This window comes from Scyliorhinus torazame, chromosome 14 (assembly GCF_047496885.1).
Source record: "Scyliorhinus torazame isolate Kashiwa2021f chromosome 14, sScyTor2.1, whole genome shotgun sequence".
NCBI classification, from domain to species: Eukaryota; Metazoa; Chordata; class Chondrichthyes; order Carcharhiniformes; family Scyliorhinidae; genus Scyliorhinus; species Scyliorhinus torazame.
In genome coordinates this window covers 22488683-22508030 of record NC_092720.1, presented here as the reverse complement: position 1 = coordinate 22508030, position 19348 = coordinate 22488683, and the positions used below count along the sequence as shown (strand labels likewise).

General features: G+C 48.7%; 1 protein-coding gene across 2 annotated transcripts in view; it reads left to right on the top strand.

Moving 5' to 3' along the window:
* Window positions 1-9785: 9785 nt before the first annotated feature.
* Window positions 9786-19348, top strand: part of mbnl1 (muscleblind-like splicing regulator 1) — a 396632-nt gene continuing 387069 nt past the window's right edge. The window contains exon 1 of one of the 2 annotated variants that reach the window (XM_072473809.1): window positions 9786-9929. The gene's annotated coding sequence lies outside the window, so the exon portion shown is untranslated. The remainder of the gene's footprint in view (window positions 9930-19348) is intronic. The other variant, XM_072473821.1, reaches the window with a different exon arrangement.

Genomic DNA, 19348 nt, shown 5'->3' with positions numbered 1-19348 from the left:
CTCACCTTTATGGATACTAAGGGGCAATTTAGCACGGCCAATCCACCTAACCTGTACATCTTTGGACTGTTTTATTTAACCAGGTACTACGTACAGATATCAGGGACATCAGAGTGCCTGTTTTTCATTCGACAGTCTGTAATATGTAAATATTTAAAACACTCCCCTCTCTTGAACAAAGCTGAATTTACTTGATGCCCACTTTGGTCTACTTGGTGATCTTTATACCTTCCTTAGTGCTCCCCTGCTAAGTGTGACAGCCCAGCCCACTCTGTGTCACACATGTGATGACTGCACACCACTCTTACTTCCTAGGTCACACCAAATCCACCATGCATTTATGAGCTGCTCGAATATTTTATGGACACCACCACTTCTTTGGACCTGGAAGCTTTCTACAAGCCCCAGTTTGAGAACAACTCTACTAGAAGATTATAATACTTTAATTCTCAGAGGCTCGATGATGACAACCATGCGCGACTCCTCAGATACTCAAAGAATCCATGCCAATATGCAGTAAGACAAGGACAACATTCAGGCTTGAAGTTGATAAGTGGCAAGTTACATTTGTGCCTCAGAAGTGCCAGGCAATGATGATCTCCCAGTAGACAGGATCCAACTGTATCCCCTTGACATCAAGAGCAATAGCAACTCAATTACAAAGTCAATCTGTTCTCCACGGTCAGGGTAAATTCAATAGTTTCATTATTTGACCATGTAAGGCATCAAAGAACCCAAGCAAAACTGGAGTCACTGAGAATCAGGGGGGCAATTTCTCTGCTAATTGGATTCATAACTAGCACAATGGAAGATGGTTGTGGTTGTTGGAGGTCACGCATCTTCACCCCAGCACATCATTGCAGGAGTTCCCTGGGTAGTGTCCGAGACCCAACCACCTTCACCTGCTCCATCAATGACCTTCCTCCCATCATAAGGTCAGAAGTGGCGATATGAGAGTCGCTGGCAAGACCAGCTCCTGTTGCCCATGCCCTAATTTCCCTGGAACTGAGTGGCTTGCTGGACCATTTCAGAGGGGCAGTTAAGAGTCAACCACATTGCTGTGGATCTGGAGTCACATGTAGGCCAGACCAGGTAAGGATGGCAGATTTCCTTCCGTGAAGGACATTGGTGAATCAAATGGACAAATTTAACAACAATTGATGATAGTTTCATGGTCACTATTGTTGAGACTGGCTTTATATTTCTGACTGATTATTGAATTCAAATGTCACCATTGCCATGGGCTCTGGATTCCTAGTCCAGTGATATTACCACAATACTACAACCTTCCCATGCCCGTGAATGAATTTTAAAAAGAGTAACACTGATGTAACCAAACATTCCCTGTCTCCATGCAACATTAAATCATAGCCTGTTTATATATGTGATGGGGGAAACATTGCACAAGTGATTGACATGTGAAGGAAAGAAAGATTTGCATTTTTATAGTTCTTTGCAACCAGTGAAGTATTGTTCGAAGTGTAGCCACTGCTGGAATATAGGAAACACAGCAATCCAATTTGCACAGAGCAAGATCCCACCAATCGCAATGAGGTAATGACTCAATAATCTGTTCTCATGAGCAATATTGGCAAAAACTCAGGGTAGAACTATCATGCCGTTTTTTCCACACCAGGTTTTTAGAGGAAGTAGATGCAAACATTCAAGATGCCGTAATTATTTTCTCCCATGGCTCTCTCAATTTGTGAAATTCTTTCTGATTGGAAAATTGGGCATGTCACTCCCCCATGTATGAAAGACGAGGGTGGGAAATCGGGCTATTATGGATCAGTTCACCTTAAATCCACTGTCTGGGAATTACTGGAGTCCTTAACTAAACTCACCTAATTTAGGAGCAGTGCTCCGGAAGCTCGTGTTTGAAACAAACCTGTTGGGCTTTAACCTGATGTTGTAAGACTTCTTACTGTACTTAACTAAAGATAGGAGTGGCTGTACATCAGCTAATCGGAGAGAGCCAGTCTGGATTTGCAAAGGGCAGATCATGCCAGGCAAACTTGATCAGGTTTCTTTGGCGAGGTGGCTAACTTAGTAGACAGGGGAATGTCTGCAGGTATTATTCATATGGGTCTCCAGAAGGCATTTGATAAAGTCTCACATAAGAGACAAATTAGCTGAGGTAGAAACCCATGGAATTGATGGCAAATTGAATAAATCGGCTGTGTGGATGGAGGCAGGGACAGGAGCTAATTAGCAGGTCTTCCATAAGGATCTAGAGTTTTCTCCTCAGGAACTCTGAACTCACAACTTTTTCCTTCAGAGTTCAGAGTGATTCCCACTGAGCCAGAATATAGGGTGACATAAACCCAATTGCGCGCTGTGGCGTTCACCAAGCCCTTCAATCAGATCTCTTCCTTGTGAGCAATGCTTACATTTATGTGTGTGTGTGTGTCTGTGCATGTGTGTGCGTATGTGTGTGTGTGTCTGTGCATGTGTGTGCGTATGTGTGTGTGTGAGTGTCTGTGCATGTGTGTGTGCATGCGTGTGTCTGAGCATGTGTGCGTGTATGCGTGAGTGTGTGTGTCTGTGCATATGTGTGCGTATGTGTGTGTGTGTGCCTGTGCATGTGTGTGCGTCTGTGTGTGTGTGTCTGTACATGTGTGTATGTGGCTGTGCATGTGTGTGTGTATGTGTGTGTGTCTGTGCATGTGTGTGTATGTGTGCGTGTGTGTCTGCATGTGTGTGTCTATGTGTGTGTGTGTGTCTGTGCATGTGTGTGCGTATGTGTGTGTCTGTGTATGTGTGTGTGTCTGTGCATGTGTGTGCATATGTGTGTGTGTGTGCCTGTGCATGTGTGTGTATGCGTGTGTGTGTGCCTGTGCATGTGTGTGTGTGCCTGTGCATGTGTGTGTGTGTGCCTGTGCATGTGTGTGTATGCGTGTGTGTGTGTCTGTGCATGTGTGTGCGAATGTGTGTGTGTGTGTGTGTCTGTGCGTATGTGTGTTTGTGCATGTGTGTGTGTGTGTGTCTGTGCATGTGTGTGTGTATGGGGCTGTTTAGCACAGGGTTAAATCGCTGGCTTTGAAAGCAGACCAAGGCAGGCCAGCAGCACGGTTCGATTCCCATAACAGCCTCCCCGAACAGGCGCCGGAATGTGGTGACTAGGGGCTTTTCACAGTAACTTCATTTGAAGTCTACTTGTGACAATAAGCAATTTTCATTTCATTTCATTTCATTTTCATGTGTGTGTGTATGTGCATGTATGAGTGTGTGTGTGTCTGCATGTGTGTGTGTGTGTCTGTGCATGTGTGTGCATATGTGTGTGTGTGTGTGGGTGTGTCTGTGCATGTGTGTGTGTATGTGTGTGCGTCTGTGCATGTGTGTGTATGTGTGTGTGTGTCTGTGCATGTGTGTATGTGTGTGTGTGTCTGTGCATGTGTGTGCGTATGTGTGTGTGTGTCTGTGCATGTGTGTGTGTATGTGTGTGTGTGTCTGCATGTGTGTGTATATATGTGTGTGTGTATGTGCACATGTGTGTATGTGTGTCTGTGCATGTGTGTGTGTATAATAATAATCTTTATTATTGTCACATATGGGCTTACATTAACACTGCAATGAAGTTACTGTGAAAATGCCCTAGTCGCCACATTCCGGCGCCTGTTCGGTACACTGATGGAGAATTCAGAATGTCCAATTATATGTGTGTGTGTGTGTATGTGTGTGTATGTGTGTCTGTGCATATGTGTGTCTGTGCATGTGTGTGTGTGTATGTGTGCATGTGTGTAAATGTGTCTGTGCATGTGTGTGTGTATAATTGTGGTGTTGGGTGCTCTGAGGTACAGATGAACCAACACGGTTGCGATTGGTACAACGCAGTTTTATTCCAACTAGTTATTTACACATCTGACTTGGTACTCAGCACGTGGTGACTGTGTGAGTGTCTTGTTAATGAGGTCCTGGCCTTGTCCTGTCTCCAGATGGACTGGCCAGCAGGTGTCGTGTTTCTTGTCTTATACTGTGTCTGCTCTTGTCTGTGATTGGCTGTCGTGTTATGTGTGCTAATTGGTCTGTTGGTCTGTCTATCATGATGTGTGTTTTGTGATGTGTGTTTGACTATCATGACATCCCCCTTTTTTTACAAGATTATGTGCCTACGTGGTTATAAATATAAATGTGTCCTGAGTGCAGCTAAAGGTGTGTGTGCGTGATATTTACAGCATGTACATGTGGCGTAACTATATACAAGGGGCGATGTCAGGTGTGACATGCTAACGAGGTTGTACCATAACAAAAGAAGAAGAACGTTGAAATTTGGACCGATCAAACGAGGCCTGGAACGATAAAACAGTGACATGTTACAATACAGTAGTTGCTAAAATGTGACGTGTGAACAGTCTCATAAGTCCAGTCTAGTAGGTGGGCGATGAATTCGGGTTGACCGCCTCAAGGGTGGGTCAAGAACCACCGGCTGAGGTGCGAGCCTGGCCACGGGCGGCAACAGAAGGGGCATGGTATATGACAGCTCCACGAAGTCGCTATCAGGAACCAGTGGAGGACACGGCGTCTGCGTATGGTTCCGTTGCGAGCGTGGAAGTAGGCGAAGGGCTCGGCGATTGCGCCTACGCACGGATCCATCCGGCATGCGTACCAGGAACGAGCGGGGAGCCACGCGTCGGAGAACTTCGGCAAGTGCTGACCAGCCACCGTCTGGTAGGTGAATGCGGACGTTGTCTCCAGGGGCCAGGGAGGGAAGATCAGTTGCCCTTGTGTCGTATGATCTCTTCTGGTGATCGTGCTGCAGTTACATCCTATGCAGCACCGGAGCATGGTCTGTTGTTGGTGCCAGGATGGAAGGCACAGTGGTTCTGAGGGCGCAACCCATCAGCAGCTGTGCTGGCGAGAGACCCGTGGCTAGTGGGGCCGAGCGATAGGCCAGCAGGGCAAGGTAGAAGGCCGATCCGGCAGCAGCAGCCTTGCAGAGGAACCGCTTGGCAATGTGAACGCCTTTCTCCGCCTTTCCATTGGACTGGGGATGCAGAGGGCTGGACGTCACGTGTGTGAAGCCATACAAGGCCGCAAAGGACGACCATTCATGGCTGGCAAAACAGGGCCCATTGTCCGACATGACAGTCATCGGAATGCCGTGGCGAGCAAAGGTGTCTTTGCAGGCCCTGATAACAGCAGACGACGTGAGATCGTGCAGGCGTATGACTTCTGGGTAATTGGAGAAGTAGTCCACTATGATAACATAGTCCATGCCAAGCGCGTGAAATAGGTCGACACCCACCTTCGCCCAGGGGGACGTCACCAGCTCATGGGGCAGAAGCATCTCAGGAGGTTGTGCCGGCTGAAACCTTTGGCAGGTTGTACAGTTGATCACCATGTTGGTAATATCGTCACTGATGCCCGGCCAGTATACCGCCTCTCGGGCCCTCCGTCTGCACTTCTCGACCCCCAAGTGGCCTTCGTGTATTTGATCGAGAACCAGCTGGCGCATACTGTGCGGAATCACAATCCGGTCCAGCTTCAGAAGGACACCATCAATGATGGCTAGGTCGTCTCGTACATTGTAGAACTGCGGGCACTGCCCTTTGAGCCATCCTCCCGTCATGTGGCGCATCACTCGCTGTAAAAGGGGGTCGGCCGCTGTCTCTCGGTGGATGCGGGCCAGACTGGAGTCGTCAGCCGGCAGATTTGCCGCTGTCAAGGCCACCTGTGCCTCGACCTGACATACGAACCCCTCCTCATCTGGCGGCGTGCTCACTGCTCTGGATAGGGCATCCGCCACGATGAGGTCCTTCCCTGGAGTGTAGACCAGTTGGAAGTCGTACCTCCTGAGTTTAAGTAGGATGCGCTGGAGGCGAGGGGTCATCTCGTTCAGGTTTATTATACTGACCAGGGGGCGGTGGTCAGTTTCGACCGTGAACCGTGGAAGACCATAGACGTTATCGTGGAACTTGTCTAAACCGGTTAGCAAGCCCAGGCATTCTTTTTCGATTTGCGCGTAGCGCTGCTCTGTGGGGGTCATGGCCCGCGACGCATAGGCCACTGGGGCCCATGATGCCGTGTCATCCCTCTGCAGGAGCACTGCTCCAATGCCGGATTGGCTGGCATCAGTTGAGATTTTGGTGGGACGAGACGTGTCGAAGAACGCCAACACTGGTGCCGTGGTGAGTTTGTGTTTGAGCTCCTCCCATTCCAGCTGGTGTGTGTGTTGCCACTGGAACTGTAGATTTTTTGACGAGGTGGCGCAGAGTCGTTGTGTGGGAAGCAAGGTTGGGAATGAATTTCCCCAGGAAGTTGACCATTCCAAGGAAGCGTAGGACAGCCTTCTTGTCGGCCGGCTGCGGCATGGCTGTGATGGCGCTCACCTTGTCTGCATCCGTACGGACCCCTGACCGGGAGATATGGTCCCGCAGGAACTTCAATTCGGTCTGGCCAAAGGCGCACTTGGCTCGGTTGAGGCGCAGGCCGTTTTCCCGTATGTGGGCAAAAACGCGTTGGAGACGATGTATGTGCTCCTGCGGTGTGGTGGACCAGATGATGACATCGTCCACATATACGCGCACCCCTTCGATGCCTTCCATCATCTGCTCCATGATTCTGTGGAAGACCTCGGATGCCGAGATGATGCCAAATGGCATCCGGTTGTAGCAGAATCTGCCGAAAGGGGCGTTGAAGGTACATAGCTTTCGACTGGATGGGTCCAGTTGGATCTTCCAAAATCCTTTAGAAGCATCCAGTTTCGTGAATATCTTCGCTTGGGCCATTTCACTGGTGATCTCCTCCCGTTTGGGTATGGGATAATGTTCCCGCATAATGTTATTATTGAGGTCTTTGCGGATGCGGAGCTCGCCAGAGGGCTTCTTGACACACACCATGGAGCTGACCCATGGCGTGGGCTCCGTGACTCTGGATAGGACCCCTTGGTCCTAGAGATCCTGCAGCTGCAGCTTGAGGCGGTCTTTAAGTGGCGCAGGAACCCTGTGAGGTGCGTGAACGACCGGGATGGCGTCCGGTTTGAGGCGAATCCGGTAGGTGTATGGCAGTGTTCCCATGCCTTCGAATGCCTCCTGGTTGTGGGCGAGGAGCGATTGGAGCTGTGCATTGAACTCTGCATCTGGGAAGTCAGACGTGCCGTCTGGAGAGAGAAAGATAATTTGTTGCACAAGGCGGAGAGCCTTACATGCCTGTGCGCCCAGCAGGGAGTCCTTCGATGAGCCAACTATCTCGAACGAGAGTGTGGCCGTGTGTGTTTTTTGTGTCACCTGGGGCTGGCAGGATCCCATGGCCGGGATAACGTTCCCGTTGTAGTCGACCATCTTGCACCGGGATGGCTGGATTGGTGGTCTGACCTTCATGGCATAGAATGCTGGCCATGCTATGAGGTTGGCGGAGGCGCCAGTGTCCAGGCGGAAAGTGATCGGCGATCGGTTGACCGTCAGGGTGGCACTCCATTCATCGGCCGGATTGATGGTGTTGACCCAGTTCACATCAATGACCGCAACCCGGAAGGCGTCTTGGTCATCTGTGTCGTCGGTTTGGATGTCGTTATGTGGAGGCTGGATGGTCCACACGTGTCTGCGAGGTTGTCGGAGATGTGGAAGATCCACAGGTTGAGCCGCTCGACAGTAGGCAGCGTAGTGGCCCATCTGGCCACAGCGTAGGCATTGTCGGGTTTTTGCAGGACATTGCCCTTTTAAATGTGCAGCTCCACAGTTGCCGCACGTCATGACGTCATGGCGTTCGTTAAGCCACTGCGCATGCGCAGTTCGGTCTTGCGTCGGGCGCCCCTGCGCAGCACGTCCCTCAGTTTTGCCGTAGGTTTTGGCACGCGCAAACGCGGGAGGCCTCAAAAAGCGAGCGAAACGGCCGCCCTCGTCCGGGCCGCGGGCCAGGAGAGACTCGATTGCCTGGATGCGTTCGGCCTTGTGGGCGGCCTGGCTTGCCGATTAGATCGCTTGGGACCTCCTCCGTGCCGATTCGGTCGCCTGAAATTGGGCATAGCGGCTGGTCGCATTTTCATGCAGGACACAGGCTTCAACTGCAGATGCTAAGGTCAGGCCTTTAATTTTTAGAAGCTGCTGGCGTAGGCCACTGGAGGCAACGCCAAAAACGATCTGGTCCCGGATCATGGACTCTGAGGTGCTGCAGTAACCGCAGGACTGCGCGGGTATGCGGAGGTGCGTTAGGAAGGGCTGAAAGAGCTCATCCTTACCTTGTAGGCGCTGCTGAAAGATATACCTCTCAAAGCTTTCATTGACCTCAACGTTGAAGTGCTGGTCGAGCTTGAGGAGGACCGTGTCATATTTAGATTTGTTATCGCCTTCCGCGAACACCAAGGAGTTGTATACATCGATGGCGTGCTGACCTGCGGTAGTGAGGAACATGGCAATCTTTGTTTCATCCGAGGCGCCCTGTTTTTCGTTGGCTCGCATGAACAGTTCGAATCGCTGCTTGAAGAGCTTCCAATTGGTGCCCAGGTTCCCAGCGACATGCAACGGCTGCGGTTTGTTGTGGGTGTCCATGGCTCAGGATGGCAGATTTGCCGGTAAGTATCGATTCACTCACTGGTACCATGTGGTGTTGGGTGCTCTGAGGTACAGACGAACCAACACGGTTGCGATTGGTACAACGCAGTTTTATTCCAACTAGTTATTTACACATCTGACTTGGTACTCAGCACGTGGTGACTGTGTGAGTGTCTTGTTAATGAGGTCCTGGCCTTGTCCTGTCTCCAGATGGACTGGCCAGCAGGTGTTGTGTTTCTTGTCTTATATTGGCTGTCGTGTTATGTGTGCTAATTGGTCTGTTGGTCTGTCTATCATGATGTGTGTGTTGTGATGTGTGTTTGAATATCATGACATAATAATAATAAAAACCTTTATTGTCACAAGTGAGCTTACATTAACACTGCAATGAAGTTACTGTGAAAATCCCCTAGTCGCCACACTCCGGCACCTGTTCATGTACACTGATGGAGAATTCAGAATGTCCAATTATATATGTGTCTGTGAATGTATGTGTGTGTGTGTATATGAGTCTGTGCATGTGTGTGTATATGTGTGTCTGTGTATGTGTGTGTGTATGTGAGTGTGTGTATGTGTGTGTGTATATATATATATATATCTGTGAATGTGTGTGTTTGAGCGTCGGTGAATGCGCACATGTGTTTAATTGGCTCTCAATGTTTTCATATCACTTCCTCACATTTGTGGTAGTGTGTTTGCACTTTGGCACCTGCTGTGCAGGGTGTATTTGCTGTATCTGCATGAAGAGATGGGGCTAGATAAGGACAGCGTCCGTTCCTTTTTTGCACAACCTTATCTTGCAACAACAGACTGAGCAGCTTGACAGAGGAAACAGCTTAGGAGACTGCGGGTAGAAACCACTGCCCATATTCCAGGAAGAACTGTTGGGGGGTTTTTCTTGCAAGACCAGATGCAACAATCAGATTAGCAATAAGGTCACATGCAACGTGCCCCTTGATTGGTTTAAATGGTGTGGTATGATCAAGTTGGTTTAAAAAGTAAAAGTTGAGAAGTTGGAATTTTAATGCAAATCCATTGGCATTTATTTTAGGTTTCCAATCTTTTACGTGCTTGATAATCGTGGGTGCCGCTATAAGTGGTTGGTACGTTTTATGATCTCCCGCAAAACCTGTGTGCTACTGAAGTGAAACAAAAGTCAGGCTGTAAAAATGAAAGATACATTCGAAACTGCCGGGTTGTCACAGCAACCAGCAAAGGGTTTTCTGAATGGTTAATTTGATGTTTGTAGACCCATAGGGTTTGAAGAACAGTTAACTCAAGTCTATCACTCCTTCCCCTTCCAGCCAAGCCATTTTCTTCATCACACGCCAAAGGAAGTCATTATTCCAGGGGGCCGGCACTATTCGCAGGCCTGAAAATCTCCAGTTTTAAATCTATGTTTTAATCTAAGAGGAATCAACATCAGCAAAGACAAATCAGGTAAGAGTTAAATTATAGAAGTTCTCCTTAACGCTTACTTTTTGTTCTGTAAACTTTTAACATTTACTGGAACATGGCAGCATTATTTTTCAATGTAATTGGGAGGGAGCACTCTGACTGAAGTAGCGTACTGATTGATGTAACTGCACTAACACTGGTTGTCACATTAATAATTTAAAGGTAGCTTTTGTAATGAGCGCAGTCTACCGAGCATTTGAAAGGTTAACCTCTACCTGTGCTGATTTACCTGGGATGTCCTCTAATCACCTGAGCTTTGCATGATTGTGAGGCGGAGAGTTTGATCTCCCTCTGTTTGACCTTTTTAATTTGTCCAGCGGGTTAAAGAACTAGGCCAGAATTCCCTGGTCATTGGGATTGACTGTTCCCGCTGGTAGCGCACTCCCAGCAGCGGGTTGCACGGCAGCGTAGGTTGGTCTCCATGGGAACTCCCATTGACAAACGGCGGGTGGGTAGAACGTCGTCGCCAGCGAACCGCACGTGGATGAGAGACACGCACTGGGGGACTGGAGAATCCCACCCTGATACCGTCTGCATGTGTTGAAGGTGGGCGGCGGTGTGGGAGAGAGCAGTGGAGGGGGGGGGGGTTGGCTGGCGATGGGGGCAGTGGGTGGGGGAGGGTAGGGAGCGGGAGGGGAGGTGGGGAAACCTGCCGCTGCCTCAGAGGGACGCCCAGCCCACAAGGGCCATCGGTCACGGAGAATGTTCTGTGAAGTGCTGGTGTTTCAATGGGTCGTAATTGAGCCCCATTTCACCCAACACAGGTTTACACCTAACTGTGTGAGGTGACGGTGCTCCATTAAAAGATGGCTGCCGTCCTCTTCAAAGAGGTATTTGGGTTTTCGCATGAACCCGAGTGACAGCTGCAATCCAAAATGGCTGCTATCACCACCCACTGTTCCCGTTTGGAGGTTTGTCCCACTCAACATTCAGCCATTTATCTTTAGCTCCGAATTATGACTGCACGTGTGATTTCTGGCTGGCAAACCAGGCCTTAAATTAACTCTGACTTCATTACCAATCTACAAGCCTGACAGTAAGTCTTTTTTTTTTAACTTTTGAACTTTCGCTGCAACTGCGACAAGAAAGGACAATCTGACATTCCATTGGAGGTAGCCCGAGATACCTCAAACACACATTTTGTTCAGCATTTAGAAATGCTGTTTCCACTTTTCCACTTCCCCATCGCTGACTGCTGTCATTTGGCAAAAATAATCTCTGAGAAGGGCCCTGTAATGTGTTGACGCCACTGATGATGCAAGAATGTCCCAACTCTGTGAAAGTGCCGTTGCTTCACTAGTGCTGCCGCATCAAAAGGGGAATTGGGCCGGCATTTTAGCCGCCAAAAATCGGCGATGATCTTCCTTCTTCTCACAAGAAGAATTGCGATAGTTAAACGCGGCCGATTAGGTATCATTAGCAGACCGCCTGGGCTGATTTTTCCCAGCCCCGCAGAGGCGGGTGTGGAGGTGGGGCAGGAGGGAAAGCTTTGATTGAATTATCAGGCCAACTCCGCAAGATGTTCCTGTGCTCTTTTCCCGGAGCCTGTCTCCCGGCGGTGACCGCTTCCCACTCACCATTGGCAGCAGCCTTCCCGTTGTCTTACAAACCCGGCAATGCAGCAGAGTGGGTTGCGGGGGGTGGGGGGATATTGGGTGGGGGGGGGGGGGGTGGGGGAGGCTTCATATTGGGGAGCCTGAGCTGGAAACGATTTGAGATCATTTAATAATTTGCCAGTGGTCATTCGCAGGTCTCCCAAAGGCAGAAGGGGTGCATTGCAGCCATTCCAACGAGGCTCAAGTCTCCATATACGTGACCCCTGCTGCAACAGTCCTCCTGCTGTAAGCGGCCCGACCGCGTCACCGCCACTGGCAGTGCACTGGCACCCACACTGCGAAGGTGGCCAGTGGCTCGAACCACAGGCCAGCTGAACAGACTCCCCAATTTTGCAACCCGGCCGACGTCCATTTTTAATCGTTCGCCTCCAGGAAGAGTGAACGTCACGAGTGGCCACATCCCGGAACTGAGGCCGACATGAGGATTGCAACTCACTCGAGAAAATTCAGTCCTTTGTTCCTCTGGTCTGGCCTCTAATTATCACAAAATCATTCAGGCAGTTTAGTGCTGCCATCCCATGGTTTTTGGCAGCCATTTTCTTTCAAACTATAGGCCAGGAAATTGGGCTCTATATAGCCTGGGTTTTTCAAGGGGCACTGAAGGTGCCATTTAGTGTCCAAAATGGTAGTTGCTGCGCGGGCGCTCTTCTGGTGCTAGCCACACTGGACATTATTTACGTGAGGGCATTAATGTGAGGTAATACTGATTTGATGCCAGCAATACTATTTGAGAGTTCAATGCATCAGCTAAACACTGTCTCTACACCACTCAAAGGTGAACATGCTCCTTAACATTGACTACAGGCTTTGTGGCAGGCCAGGCTATGCATCAAGCATTTTACTGTGCATTTGCATTTGCCTTTTTATAAAACTCCCATATGAGCTCCTCTGTGCCGAACCTCAGTGCAGTTTCTCCCCTGAACAAACTAGTACGCTCTCCACCCTTGTCCCCAGCCTTGTCTGTAGGCCATCTGTGCCCAGTACCTTTCAGATACCCCATCTAAACTCTCTTCCAGTGGAAGGACTGTGCCACTGTCCGAGTCTGAGATTGAGTGCCTTCTTCATCACAGTCTTACTGCTCTTCCCACTGCTTTTCCCCCCCCATTCCTTGCCAGGCTGCCGTTCTTGGGTACCTTAAAGAAAGGCAGCACAAGGATAATATTGGGTTGGGCGATGGGGGTTGAGGGGTGGAGGGGGTGTCATGATATCCATATTAACATATCATGGGGCAATCACACACACACACTGATGGACAGGTAGATGGACCAACCAACACACACACAACAATACAGCCAATCACCAGTGAGAGCACACGCACTATAAAACAGGGAACACCACAGTTCCCGTTCATTCTACCAGGAGATAGCTCAGAGCACAGAGCTCACAGCGTGCCACTCAGACATAGACCATGTGCTGAGTGCCTCACTAAGATAGTGCTCGGGCTGGGTCCACAGGTTAGCTGGTGAAGCACGAACCACAGCCAGAAGTTAATAGTTATTATTGCACAGAATAATAAAACAGAGTTGTACCGGAACACCCAACACGACAAGGGGGAGGGGGGGGGGGAGAGGAAAATCATTCTTGTAAATCAAGAAGAATTGCGATAGTTAAATGCGACCCATTAGGTTTCATTAGCAGACCATGCAGTATGAGGGGGAAGTAGGACCTATCAAAGAGGATTATACATAAGGATACCATCACCTTCGATTGGTGCAGCCTGCTGCTGGTCATGGCTTCAGCAATGGCCACGCCAATAATACTGACCACCACTTCCTCCATTAGGATAGGCCGCTGTTGTGTTGGGATTTGGATTCGAGTACTGATCTGATATTGAAAAGTTTCCTCTCAGTAATGGAGACCATTGTCAACTTCTGTAAAATCCCACCCCGTTCACTCATGTCATTTAGGGAAGGAAATCTTCCATCCTTCCCCGACCTGGCCTACACGTGATTCCAGACCTACAGTGATGTGGTTGACTCTCAACTGCCCTCTGAAATGGTGTGGCAAGCCACTCAGTGCAAGGGCAAATAGGGATGGGCAACAAATGCTGGTCTTGCCAGTGAGGCCCACATCCCATGAAAGATTAAATAAAGCCATGCCCGTTCCCCCGCCGGTGGTCGCTGCCTCCAGTCATGTGACACAGTGTCCTGAATGAGAGAGAGAGCAGCATGTGAAAGCTGTGAGAAGTTGTTGTGAGGCCGGTGGCAGTGCCACGTGTGTGAGAGTGAGGTGAAGCACATGAATGTCACAGCTGTGTTGGGACTGATAAAGATTGTTGGTGGGTGAGAGGTGGATGTCTGATGTATTGAGCCAAGTGTGAGGCTGCTGGTGCAGCTTTAAGAAATGGCATTAGAGATGCATTCATTGACCTTGACCACTCGTGTGAGATCATTGAACTTTTTGAGGCACAGCATCCAGGTTCTTGGGACTGAAAGCCTGGCATTGATCACCGCAGCTTTCTATTCCCATTATCTTTGAGCAGTTTGAAGAGAATCATGGCCACTTATGGATAGAAGACCTCTCTCCTACAACTTCCAATACTGCTGATGGCTAGTTCAACCTTGGAGCATGCTGCTCTCCTCTTGTGTCATTAATCTGTGTTACTGCTTACATCCTCTTCTGCAATCAGTTTCAGTATCTTGCCAGCCAGAATACAGATCCTCGTTGAGAGCTGTAGATGGCTTTCATTGGTGTAGGCAAGCTTTAAGTAGTGTAAGCGTCACATACTTGGGATCCCTGCTGAAGTTTGTATCCATTCAGAGGTACATTTAATGATGTCTGGACGCAGCCATCATTCAAATCAACCAGCAACACTTCACAAAATAGCGGGAGATACTTAATTTCACATTGCGATACCCACACCTGCTTTTGACCATTGACCAATGTTGCAATCAGATTTTACATGTTACTCTTTTGGGTATAACTAATCTACACACACTAATTTCTTCATGTAACGAAGAAAGATTTAAATTAACATTCCACCTTTCACGACCTTAAGACATCTGAAAGTGTTGTGGAGCCAATGAAGTTCTGTTGAAGTGTTTTGATTGTTGTAATATACAATACACAGCTAAATTACCCACAGCAATTTCCTCAAACAGCAATGACCAGATCTCTTTTTCTCAATAAATTTAGTTTGAGGCATGAATATTAACCAGGGCATAAGGGAGAGAATTCCGCTGCTCTTTCTGAAATGGCATCTTAGGATCTTTACTAAGAGGCCAGACCGTGCCTCATTTCAACATTTCATCCCAAAACTCCTTCAGCACTGCATCAATGTGTCACCCAAAATGTTGTGTTCTGGTCTCTGGAGTGCACCTGGAACCCACCATCATCTTAGTATGAAGCTGGTCACTCAATTCAAAAAGATCCTGAAATGCTCATTGTGGTGTTGGGTGCTCTGAGGTACAGATGAACCAACACGGTTGCGATTGGTACAACGCAGTTTTATTCCAACTAGTTATTTACACATCTGTCTTGGTACTCAGCACGTGGTGACTGTGTGAGTGTCTTGTTAATGAGGTCCTGGCCTTGTCCTGTCTCCAGATGGACTGGCCAGCAGGTGTCGTGTTTCTTGTCTTATACTGTGTCTGCTCTTGTCTGTGATTGGCTGTCGTGTTATGTGTGCTAATTGGTCTGTTGGTCTGTCTATCGTGATGTGTGTGTTGTGATGTGTGTTTGAATATCATCATGACACTCATCACTAAAGCAACCTGCCCTTGATTTGTGGTGATTGCACTTTGCTTAAGTACTGGTCACACCTGTTTGCATAGTTCCAGCATAAACAGATGCAATTAATTTGTACAAAAACACAAAATACTGTGGATATTCGGCAGATCAAACAGCATCTGTGCAGGGAAACAGATGCTAATAGGTTGGATTTTCTCCTCAAGGCCAGGAATCGTAAGTTAAGGCATTTCCAGACGTCGAGTTCCCGAAACTGGGCGGCATGGACAAGCTGGGCCGAAGGGCCTGTTTCCATGCTGTAAACATGTATGACTCTATGACTAACTTCTGAAAGTCAACTCGCTCATGCAAAGTTTACTCAAGGAGGCACTTCAGGTTGATAACGGGGTTGCCATCACCCAAAGCTAGCCTGAGACAACAACACAGGTGGATGGATGCAAATGCATGCAGGTTATCAGGTCCACATGCATTTTCTGGGACATCAGCTCAGCCCTCCACATGGTTCTTCAACCCCTTGCAAAACAGATGTCTGACTTCTTTGATTGAGAGGGCAGCCATTTGTTCAGCCAACTTTAAAGGTTTCTTTTTGGCCTTGTCATAGTCATGGAAACTCATTTTGAATGCTTGTCTGAGGTCTGAAACACAGCTCTGTAGGGGTTGTTTATGGAGCTGTGAAGGGGACAGCACAAGCAGCACCAAATATGTGTGCTGTCTACATCACAAAAAACAGAGGAGGTTTAATTACACATTGCAGTACCCATATCCATTCTCGATCCCTGACCAATTTTGCGAACATAGACTACATGATGCTCTCTTTGATGTAAATAACCCACACACACTAATTTGTTCATGTAAAGAAAAAAGACATACATTCACATTCATCCTTTTACTCGCTTAAGAAGCCTGAAAGGGCTTTAGAACAAATTAAGTATCATCGAGGTATTGAACGACCAGCTTTATATTCAGAACATGTTTACATATTTACCTCAAACTGAGTTGATGCGAAAGGGGACTTTGTTAGATTAATAGTTTTATGACCATTCAATGCGTTTATCTTTCTTTGAAGTAGTGTTTGAATACATTTTTGTTTATTTTGACAAGTTTATGAGCCGTTAAGAGGATTGAAAGTTTTTTGAGACCTGTATAAATGGGTGTGTTTGATTGACAGTTTTATGAACATTCTTTTCAAGGGGATTTTTAATGGATGATTATATATTTTGACAGTTTGATGAGTGTGTTAAACACTTGCCAGTGTTATTATATAATTCATGAGTAATGTATCTTGTGGACACTGGAAGAGTGATTCAAAATCTCAACAGATGTCAAGTTTTTAAATCAATGTAAAAATCGAATCATACATCCCCTATTCCATTAATATTTGATTCTGTCAAATGCAGAAGAGCACTTTCTCTATTGAAGAAAGAACCCTAAAGCATCTGAATCCTTACCCAGTGCTGGTCAATATATTGGTAACCTACTTTTTAAGGGCAGAGCTCTATGATCAATTACTGCATTAAAAACATATTTAACTTTTCAAACAGCATCTAAATATTACAGCCTATGTTGGCAAGATCTTTTAAACTTACTTGCCAAAAGTTCCCACGTCCACAGGAGGTTTCCGCCAAGGTTCACAAACCGATTTAGCTGGCATGGTTCACACAGCCTTCAGTAACCCACCTTGAGGAGAATACCACCTTCAGGAAAAATTGGATTTTCTGCAAGCATTTAATGATGGTCCCCATATCACTTTAAATGCACGTTGGGATGAAACTCACCACTTGCCACTTGGAAAATGGCATCCAGTGGGAATGGCCTGGCAAGTTTGAAACTGTGGCCCCACATGCCTCAAGTTTCAGCCTTCCATAGAATCACAGAATTGTTACAGTGCAGAAGGAGGCCATTTGGCCAACATGTCTGCACCCGCTATCCAAACGAACATTAGTGCCATCCTCCTGCCTTTCCCCCCGTGCCCCTGCGCATTGCTTCCATTCAAATAATCATTGAATGCCCTCTTGAGTGCCTCAATTGAATCTGCCTCCACCACACTTCCAGGGAGTATGTTCCAGACCCAAACCGCTCTCTGTGTGAAAAACATTGTTCTCACATCACATTTACACCTTTTCAAAATCTCTTTAAACCTGCATCCTCTGATTTTTGATCCTTTGACGAACTTGCTCAGCATCGGGAGGGGAGAATTTAACCCCAATGTTTCAAATCATTGACCCTTCATCAGAACTGGAAAGGTTAGAGCTGTGACAGTTTCTTCAGCAAAGACAACCAGAGGGAAGTGTGGTGGTGAGGGGGAGGTGGGGTACAGGAACAAAAGGGAACATCTGTGAAGGGTGGAAGTCAGGAGTAATTAAATGGCTGAAAGGGTGTTGGTGGGAAAGGGAGTGGGTTTTGTAACCACAAACAAGCCTGAACCCAGGTAGCAGAAAGAAAACTTGTTTATGGCAAAGTAGTTATATTTACAATATATAGACCCAGCTGGGTCTGCTCTGTCAATTCCATAGCTGGCCGACGTTCTACAGATGTTAATCATGAATGATCTAGGGACCACACCCCCTTGAGAGGGAGCTTGTATTCAGCAAGGCTCACGGGGACACTGATTGCTCCAAGCTCATAGGTCTCGTGCTCGTTGTAACAGTGGTAATGGGACGAAGGGGTGAACCAAAGAGTGAATCCAGAGGAAGTATAAATGGCAATAGTAAATCATAACCAGAAACTGCGGTCCAAAGAAGTGGAAAATGTAGTCATGATCTGAAATTGGTGAACGCCATATATAGGGGTCCTGTGGGACTGGAAGCCCTAATGTCATTGGCTGACAGATCCCGGGTCCTGGTTGGCCGTTGACCTCTAGCTCCGCCCTGAAGGCGGAGTATAAGAAGCCGGAGTCCTCCCCCGCAGGCCATTCTACTATCGAGCTGCGGGGGAACAGACACGCTTAATAAAGCCTCATCGACTTCACTCTATTCGTCTCACGGAGTCTTTGTGCGCTACAATTTATTAAGCGTGCCTAAAAAGGACTATGGAGCTCAGGATCATCCCGGAATGCCTGAGGATCAGCCCCCACGCAGTGAACGCGGCAGCAGCCTTCAAGCACTGGCAGACTTGTTTCGAGGCCTACCTCAGAACGGCCACCGGCCAGGTCACAGAAGACCAAAAACTACAGGTCCTGCACTCGAGGGTGAGCACGGAGATTTTCTCCCTCATCGAAGACGCGGAGGATTTCCAGACGGCATTCGCAGCACTGAAAAGTCTCTATGTCCGCCCAGTTAACCAAATCTACACTCGCTACCAGCTCGCGACGAGACGGCAAGGTCCCGGAGAATCGATGGATGAATTCTACGCCGCGCTGCTGATTTTGGGACGAGCCTGCAGCTGCCCTTCGGTGAACGCAAATGAACACGCAGACATGTTAATGCGCGATGCTTTTGTGGCAGGTATGAATTCCTCCCAAATCCGCCAAAGACTTCTAGAAAGAGAGTCGCTAGGACTCTCAGAGGCCCGGGCCCTAGCAGCCTCCCAAGACGTGGCCGCGCGTAATACCCGCACCTACGGCCCCGACCGCGCGGCAGCCCATTGGGCTCCGTAGGTACCCGTCGCGACAAACCCACACCCCCCCCCCCCGGACACCCCACAGGCTTGCGTGGTCCAAACGCCAAGTCGCACCGGGGGTGCCCGCTGCTATTTCTGCGGCCAGGCGAAACACCCCCGGCAGCGCTGCCCGGCCCGCGCAGCAACCTGCAAGAGCTGCGGGAAAAATGGCCATTTTGCGGTTGTGTGCCTGTCCCGCGAGGTCGCCGCTGTCCCGGGAGAACAGGGAGCCCTGCAAGCCGTTTACGCTCCCCAACCCCCCCAGCGCCCCATGTACGACCCGCAGGCGCAGCTGCTCTGGGTCTCGACCACCGCGGTCCCGGGAGAACAGGGAGCCCTGCACGCCGCTTACGCTCCCCAACCCCCCCCCCCCCCGTCCCCACGTATGACCCGCCGGCGCTTCCACTTTGGGTGCCGACCACCGTCCTCCCCGGAGAAGAGGGAGTTCTGCGCGTCTCTAACGCCCCCCAAACCCCCCCACCCGCCCCACGTCTGACCCGC